The following is a 9,522-nucleotide window of genomic DNA, read 5'->3' on the forward strand; positions in this document are numbered from 1 at the left end:
TGTGCACACTAGAAATTGGGGCTCTAATAAATGGCAGCCTTACTTTAACTCAGATCACTGGATTTTTGTAGCTTTCAGATGCATTGAAAGGGCAGCTGTTTAAAGGTAACGTGCATCTCTTTTTCATGACCCGTCAGTCTATATAACTTTACCAACTATAGAGTTGGTTGTGTCTGCATCTAACTAATTGCAGGGTTACTGTAGTACCAACTAGCTAATCATGCATAAAATCAGCTGTTCTTAAGGGAGTGGGGGCAGGATCAATTAATTACTAAAGAAACAAACTTTCAGGAAGTAGCTGTAATATGCCCACAAAGAAAGGTTTGGGGATAAATCCTATCAGGGAACTGCTTCAAGAGGGCAGAGTTAAGGTTATGTGGGCATGTACCTTCCCTCTGTATTGCCTCCTTTTCCAGAGTTTGAGTTTTGTTGAACTCAGTGTTCTGGAATGATATGAGATACCCACAGGGCAACCTTAATGCTGTGTTAACAGCCTATTCCCTCCTGGCTGTAATTCCACTGACTCCAGATAACTCTCACCCCATTGCGAGTTCTGAGAAAATAAGTACATGAAAAACCTTGAGAACTAAAATAATGTGAGAAAATGGAAATGTTGGCAGCTCAAATAATTCTGGTTAGTCTGTCTCTCTCTTTCTCTGTGTAAAAGGGCCAACACATTCATTTATAAACACACCTCTCAACTTGTTTAAACCATTCTGTAGTACATGCAATATATCAGGTGGATCGTTCAATGAAATGACTTTCTTATGTGTGACCCCAAACATATTTTTAGCATTCTTTAAAATGTATCCTTCTTGCTGAATGTAAAGGGGCTTGTTTCATTATGTGACATGTAATAATAGGGATAAGAAATGGCCTGTGGGGAGGATTTTCATTCATAGACTCATAGACTTTAAGGTCAGAAGGGACCAATATGATCATCTAGTCTGACCTCCTGCACAATGCAGGCCACAGATTCTCACCCACCCACTCCTGTAACAAACCCCTAACCTATGTCTGAGCTACTGAAGTCCTCAAATTGTGGTTTAAAGACCTCAAGGTGTAGAGAATCCTCCAGCAAGTGACCCAGGCCCCACGCTGCAGAGGAAGGCGAAAAACCTCCAGGGCCTCTGCCAATCTGCCCCAGAGGAAAATTCCTTCCTGACCCCAAATATGGTGATCAGTTAAATCCAGAGCATGTGGGCAAGACTCACCAGCCAGCACCCAGGAAAGAATTCTCTGTAGTAACTCAGATCCCAACCCATCTAACATCCCATCACAGACCATTGGGCTTACTTACCTGGTGATAATCAAAGATCAATTAATTGCCAAAATTATGCTATCCCCTCATACCATCCCCTCCATAAACTTATCAAGCTTAGTCTTGAAGCCAGATATATCTTTTGCCCCCACTACTCCCCTTGGAAGGCTGTTCCAGAACTTCACTCCTCTGATGGTTAGAAACCTTCGTCTAATTTCAACTCTAAACTTCCCAGTGTCCAGTTTATATCCATTTGTTCTTGTGTCCACATTGGTACTAAGCTTAAATAATTCCGCTCCCTCCCTGATATTTATCCCTCTGATATATTTATAAAGAGCAATCATATCTCCCCTCAGCCTTCTTTTGGTTATGCTAAACAAGCCAAGCAATTTGAGTCTCCTGTCATAAGACAGGTTTTCCATTCCTCGGATCATCCTAGTAGCCCTTCTCTGTACCTGTTCCAGTTTGAATTCATCCTTCTTTAACATGGGAGACCAGAACTGCGCACAGTATCCCAGATGAGGTCTCACCAGTGCTTTGTATAATGGTACTGACACCTCCTTATCTTTACTGGGATGCATCAGACGAGGTATTTCCAGGACCGCATTAGCTTTTTTAATGGCCATATCACATTGGCGGCTCATAGTCATCCTGTGATCAACCAATACTCCACAGATTATTATATTGACTTTAGGTTTCTCAGAATCAGTGACTGAGGTAGCAAACTGTCCCAACAAAGTTGTCTTCATGAGGGGTCTTCAGAGTGGTATGCTGCAGTAGGCAGCCCCATGGTGTGTAATGGTCAGCAGTCAGGGATTCAAAGTCTGTGATCTGAGCTCAAGCCATGCACCTTGTGATATCTCTGCATTGCTATTGATCTCTCTGCTATTGATCTCATTACTGCATTGAAATAAGGTGAGGCCCTAGGGTTTGGCTTGCTCTCCCACCTGTGTTGCCCATTAGCTTTTGACACTTGAGCGCTCAAGGGGCGATTTGCTGCAGATGGCTGGAAACGCTTGGAGCCTTCGGGGGTAGCAAGATGAATGGATTTGCCTGGAGTCCTGCAGCAGGGCTGTATGCGTAGAGATGTATGCAGCCAGATGTTGGAATTCCCTCCGAGACCTTTTCTACTCGGCTTATCCAGAATCCATTGTCCCGTTCTGGGAGATCCCCTCATCTAGGCCTCTGTGATCCAAAATCTCTGTTTGATGCCACATCATTATTCATTACTATATTAGGCATGTTATGGCTCTATGCCTGCCCTTGTCAGGCCCAGATGCAGTGGTTTCAGGTACAGGGTGATATCACAGTTCCCAATCATGTCACACACTACACAATTTGTATACATTGTTCCTAACTATTAACATCTACACCTCTGGAATATAATGGGTTTGGACATTGTACAGATCATATGTGGACCACGTGCTTTGCAGGCCACGTAAGGAGCAGACACTTATGCCCTCCCCTTATCTGCACTGCAAGCTTGTCAGTTCAGAGTATTCTCACACAGTTCAAAAACACCAGCTCCAGGACAAAGCCTTTTTTACAGTTTAATCTTGCACTCAAATCAAGCTCTGTGCCAGTTCTATGCCTACAATCCAGGGCTTCTGTTTGTCTTTGTATGTTAGTAGTTGTTTCATTTGCATCACATTCTTTTCTTTGTGAACAGTTTTTTAGTTTCATTGGCCAGCAGCACATTCCCAGGAGCACAATAGTTTGAATTATTTGAATTTCCATTAAGACTAAACTTACCATACACTCCAAGGATGCAAGTTCATGGGCGTACGGTGCTGGCCACAAATTGCTGGTGATGGGCTATCAGTTGGGTAATGGGCACCTATTGCTCTCTGTGTCTCTTTACTAAAACAGTTGGGTTAATGGATAAGGGAGGATGGGTACAAAGAGGTTAGTCACTAATTATTATTATTTAATGTTTCCCATCACTTTCTCCATCATGCTGTCCTCAATCCGTACACCTGGCTATAGGGCAAGGGTTCCAGTTGAGACAGAGAGGTCAGGTTTATACAACATCCATCCAGGTGCACATGCCATGGCATTGTCCCAATCAAAAAGTGATGGTATCCCAGCACGCTCACACTGTTGTTAACCGTGTTCCTTGTCGCTAACTTGTCACTAGGATAGTGTTGCTTATGTGGTCCATTCTCAATAGTACCCATAACATTAATATAAACTATTTCTCTAGGACGCCCTGTCCATGTGCCAATAGCAATCGTGATTGGCACAATTCAATTATTCATGTTGTGTGGACCTTCCAGCCTTGTAAATTGCAAATTTGCCAGGGACTAACACCAAAATTTTTTGATATAAGCTGGGGATTTATCAGTTGGAAGAAACAGAGCATGCAAAAGACCTGGGTAGATTGGCAGCTCATAGTCATCCTGTGACGAACCAATGTGATGCAGCCATAAAAAAGTCTAATGCAATCCTAGAGGATGTATCAGGCGAGGTATTTCCAGTAGAGACAGGGAAGTGTCATTACCATTATACAAGGCACTGGTGAGCCGTCATCTGGAATAGTGTATGCAATTCTGGTCTCCCATGTTTAAGAAAGATGAATTCAAATGGGAACAGGTGCAGAGAAGGGCTGCTAGGATGATCAAAGGAATGGAAAACCTACCCTACAAGACTTAAGGAGCTTGGCTTCTTTAGCGTAACCAAATGAAGGCTAAGGAGAGAGATGATTACTCTCTCTAAATACATCAGAGGGATAAGCACTCAGGAGGGACAGGAGTTATTTAAGTTAAGAGCCAATGTTGGCACAAGAACAAATGGATGTAAACTGGCTATCAACAAGTTTAGGCTTGTAATTAGATGAAGGTTTCTAACCATCAGCGGAGTGAAGTTCTGGAACAGCCTCCCAAGAGGAGCCACGGGTGCTAAACACCTATCAAGGTAATTCTTGAAACCAGTTAAATTTCTAGAGGAAATGGCATGTATCATAGAATCTCAGGGTTGGAAGGGACCTCAGAAGGTATCTAGTCCAACCCCCTGCTCAAAGCAGGACCAAACCCAACTAAATCATCCCAGCCAGGGCTTTGTCAAGCCTGACCTTAAAAACTTCTAAGGAAGGAGATTCCATCTGCAACTCCTAGTAGCAAATATCTAAATGGTAAGAAATGGGACATTAGATGGGGAGGGCTCTGAGCATGGGTGGCGGGTGAACCACCCCAAGTCCCGGCCTTTCTAGCCCCTGCCCTAGCATGCTGCTTCCCTGGAGAGGAGCAGCCTGCCTGGGCTGGGACCAAGGGGGAAGGGCAGGCAAGGGGAGGAGTGTAGGTGGGGCCAGGCACAGCCTTCCCCAGCCTATGCGACATGCCGCCCATGGCTCTGAGTTAACACAATTAATTCTTTCCCAGGGGTCTGGCTGGTGGGTCTCGCCCAAAGGCTCAGGGTTGAACTGATCGTCACATTTGGGGTCAGGAAGGAATTTTTCCCCAGGTCACATTGGCAGAGACCCTGGGAGTTTTCATCTTCCTCTGCAGCATGAGGCATGGGTCACTTGCCAGTTTGCAAATGATGGATTCTCATCATTTAAATCAGGACTTGAGGACTTCAATAACTCAGCCAGAGGTTATGGGCTTATTGCAGGAGTGGGTAGGAGAGGTGCTGTGGCCTGCAATGTGCAGGAGGTCAGACAAGATAATCAGGATGGTCTCTTCTGGCCTCAAAGTGTATGAGTCTGTGAGTAGCTCAAAAGCTTGTGTCTTGCACCAACAGAAGTTAGTCCAATAAAACATATTTCCACACCTACCTTCTCAACTGTGTATTCAACCAATAGGCAATTAAATAAGATCACATCAGTGAGTCAATGAGTTAGACATGATATTAGACTGGAATCAAGTCATCATATTAAAACAACAGAAAATCAACCCTTATAAATCCTAAAACAGTAATTCAGAGAGGCAGCTGTTCATTTAATTATAAGCCCCAGTCAGAGAACTTCACACTGAGACAACTGAATACTGAAACCAAATGATCGTTCATGTTTAAGCTACAACCTCATGGCCAATTAAAGCTTCCTCCTTCCATTTCCCTATTGGCTAAACCTTTCTGCCTCCCTCTCCAACCAAGATCCAGACTCTACGGGGACTTCAATAAGCAGAGGTTTAACAGCTCTTACTGAATAGTTTACAGCTGAGTTTAGTTTCTTCAGACTTTCACAGAATGAGGAGTGCACGTTCAATCATTTCAGAGGACAGAGTTGAAGAGCTATTTGGATTTGGAGAACTGTTCTATCTGGTGCCTTCCCTGTGTGGATTTTACAAGTGATCAACACTGATGCACACACTGAGCCACATCCTAATACAGGGGCTCTCAACCTTCCCAGACCACTGTACCCCTCTCAGGGGTCTGATTTGTCTTGTGTACCCCTGAGATTCACCTCACTTAAAAACTACTGGCTTACAAAATCAGACAAAAATACAAATGTGTCCCAGCACACTATTGCTGAAAAATGTCTTGCTTTCTCATTTTCACCATAGAATTATAAAATAAACCAATTGGAATATAAATATTGTATTTATATTTCAGTGTATAGTATGTAGAGCAGTATAAACAAGTTGCCTCTGTCTGAAATTTTAGTTTGTACTGATTTCGCTGGTGCTTTTTATGTAGCCTGAGGTAAAACTAGGCAAATCTCTAGATGAGTTGATGTACCCCCAGAAGACCTCCGCGTACCCCAGGGTACGTGTACCCCTGGTTGAGAACCACTGCCTTAATGTAATAGAAAAGCCAGGACATCTCCCCGTTAATAAAAATGAAGGCTAAAAAGCAGAAAAAAGAACACTAAAATGACAAGGGGTTGGAACTCTCCAGCTCTCTCAGTGTTTGGACTCTCATATAGTTGAGGCGGTAACTGTAGTTGAGAAACAAAGTGGTTGGGCAGCTGGCCCGGCACTCCACACCAGCAGGCTCTCTCAGATATAGGGCAATGGAAAAGTCTGACAGAGCCTGTCACTGATGACATGACTTCCTTCCCCAGAGGAGATCGATCTTTCTTAGACAGCTTGTTGACCTGAAAGGTGAAAGATTTCAGCCTTTACTTTGGTCTTTATGGCTGATGATTCCAGCTTACTCCATTTTATGGTGAGATCTTGGAGGTGATGTATGCCTCGGATACCGACACCATGACCCAATCCACTTGGAATGAGGCACGCTTTGAGCTAATATCATTTTGGATAATTCTCCCTTAATCCAGCAGTTTTCTTAAAATAGCTGTTCTTGAAAACCACATTCAGTGTGGATCCCACAGATAAAAATGAAAGAAAAGCAAGGCCAGTTTTGAGGAGCTCTCCATAGCCTGGCCTAAGGAAACAATGGCCAGGCTTTAATGGGTGGCCTTCCCAAAAGGAAAAGGGGTCTGGGATTCCCATGAAAATAATTGGTTGCAGAAGTTTTTAGCAAAAAAATGCATCCATCATCTTTCTTATAAATAAATATGGACGTCTCATCACAAAGGTCATGTCTTTCCTTTGCTAACAAGGGAGGTGAGGAACTAAGTGACCTTTACAGTCTAACCGGTAAAAGGATACACAGCTCGTTGTCTTGACTAGTTTTCCTCTTAACAGAATAAATTCCATTTGGAAATAATTCATGTCTATACTGACCCGTATTCTCAGATACCTCATTTTTCTCACATATTCCATCACCGCAACATTTGGAGTAAAGTTTTATTTCAGAATTCCTTAGTCAGAAGGGAGTAAAATACATCAAACAAGCCTTTAAGGATTAGCCACCATTTCCTATATTACCAATAAAAAGAAAACATAAATCAGAATTATACTGGAAAGTTGAAAGTCATCACATAATTAGTCTCTTGTTCATTAACAAATAATTAACATCATGTTTATTTTCATTCTCACGGGTAACAAAAATCGTATGTGTTACTTTCCTTTAATTCAATTTAACACCCATTTCCACCAAGTGAACCCTCTGTAAAGTTGTGGTTTACACCCATATAGAATCATAGAATATCAGGGTTGGAAGGGACCTCAGGAGGTCATCTAGTCCAACTCCCTGCTCAAAGCAGGACCAATCCCCAACTAAATCATCCCAGCCAGGGCTTTGTCAAGCCTGACCTTAAAAACCTCTAAGGAAGGAGATTCCACCACCTCCCTAGCTAACCCATTCTAGTGCTTCATCACCCTCCTAGTGAAAAAGTTTTTCCTAATATCCAACGTCGATCTCTCCACACTGCAACTTGAGACCATTACTCCTTGTTCTGTCATCTGCTACCACTGAGAAAGGTCTAGATCCATCCTCCTTTGACCCCCGTTCTGGTAGTTGAAAGCAGCTATCAAATCCCCCTCCATTCTTCTCTTCTGCAAACTAAACAATCCCAGTTTCCTCAGCCTCTCCTCATAACTCATGTGCTCCTGTCCCCTAATCATTTTTGTTGCCCTCCGCTGGACTCTTTCCAATTTTTCCAATCCTTCTTGTAGTGTGGGGCCCAAAACTGGACACAGTACTCCAGATGAGGCCTCACCAATGTCGAATAGAGGGGAATGATCACGTCTCTCAATCTGCTGGCAATGCCCCTACTTATACATCCCAAAATGTTGTTAGCCTTCTTGGCAACAAGGGCACGCTGCTGACTCATATCCAGCTTCTTGTCCTCTGTAACCCCTAGGTCTTTTTCTGCAGAACTGCTGCCTAGCCACTCAGTCCCTAGTCTGTAACAGTGCATGGGATTCTTCCATCCTAAGTGCAGGACTCTACACTTGACCTTGTTGAACCTCATCAGATTTCTTTTGGCCCGATCCTCCAATTTGTCTAGGTCCCTTTGTATCCTGTCCTTTCCCTCCAGCGTATCTACCACTCCTCCCAGTTTAGTGTCATCTGCAAACTTGCTGAGGGTACAGTCTACGCCATCCTCCAGATCATTAATGAAGATATTGAACAAAACCAGTCCCAGGACCAACCCTTGAGACACTCTGCTTGAAACCGGCTGCCAACTAGACATGGAGCCATTGATCACTACCTGATGAGCCCGACAATCTAGCCAGCTTTCTAGCCACCTTATAGTCTATTCTTTCAGCCCTTACTTCTTTAACTTGCTGGCAAGAATACTGTGGGAGACTGTATCAATAGCTTTGCTAAACTCAAGGAATAACATGTCCACTGCTTTCCTCTCATCCACAGAGCCAGTTATCTCCTCATAGAAGGCAATTAGGTTAGTCAGGCATGACTTGCCCTTGGTGAATCCATGTTGACTGTTCCTGGTCACTTTCCTCTCCTCTAAGTGCTTCAGAATTGATTCCTTGAGGACCTGCTCCAAGATTATTCCAGGGACTGAGGTGAGGCTGACTGGCCTGTAGTTCCCCGGATCCTCATTCTTCCCTTTTTTAAAGATGGGCACTACATTAGCCTTTTTCCAGTCATCCAGGACCGCCCTTGATCACCATGAGTTTTCAAAGATAATGGCCAATGGCTCTGCAATCACATCTGCCAACTCCTTTAGCACCCTCAGATGCAGCGCATCTGGCCCCATGGACTTGTGCTCATCCAGCTTTTCTAAATAGTCCCGAACCACTTCTTTCTGCACAGAGGGCTGATCACCTCCTCCCCATCTGTGCTGCCCAGTGCAGCAGTCTGGGAGCTGACCTTGTTCGAGAAGACAGAGGCAAAAAAAAGCACTGAGTACATTAGCTTTTTCCACATCCTCTGTCACTAGGTTGCCTCCCTCATTCAGTAAGTGGCCCCCATTTTCCTTGACTTTCTTCTTGTTACTCTTAACATCTCTTGCTAGCTGCAACTCCAAGTGTTATTTGGCCTTCCTGATTTCACTCCTGCATGCCTGAGCAGTATTTTTATATAGGCGCCTTCCATTTCTGAAAGTTAGTTTATTTATGGCTCTTCTGCCATAAGCATTGGTGGAAGGGGTCTCACACTATGTGGCAAGGTTTGCAACATGAGAAAAACCTTCTATTCTATTTTCACACTTTTTAATCTTTCAAAGTAGCAGGAGATAGAGACGCAATGCAAAGGCATAAAACACAAGACCAAAACCAAGAGATCAAAGCATAGAACCAGGATTCAACATTCATAGATCCTGCAGTCTGAACTTGGAGCTTGACCCACTCATTTCCTCATGGGTTACCATCACTTGCACAGAATGAAAGTGCTTATTGTCCAACAAGGCAGCGAGATTGGGATCCTTCTGAGGAAGGAATGTCCTCTGAAGGCATCAACTTTTTTCTTTGCCTCATGAAACTTTGGTTTCAAATGGTAAAGGACAATTG

This window comes from Mauremys mutica, chromosome 16 (assembly GCF_020497125.1).
Source record: "Mauremys mutica isolate MM-2020 ecotype Southern chromosome 16, ASM2049712v1, whole genome shotgun sequence".
In the NCBI taxonomy this organism is placed as follows: Eukaryota; Metazoa; Chordata; order Testudines; family Geoemydidae; genus Mauremys; species Mauremys mutica.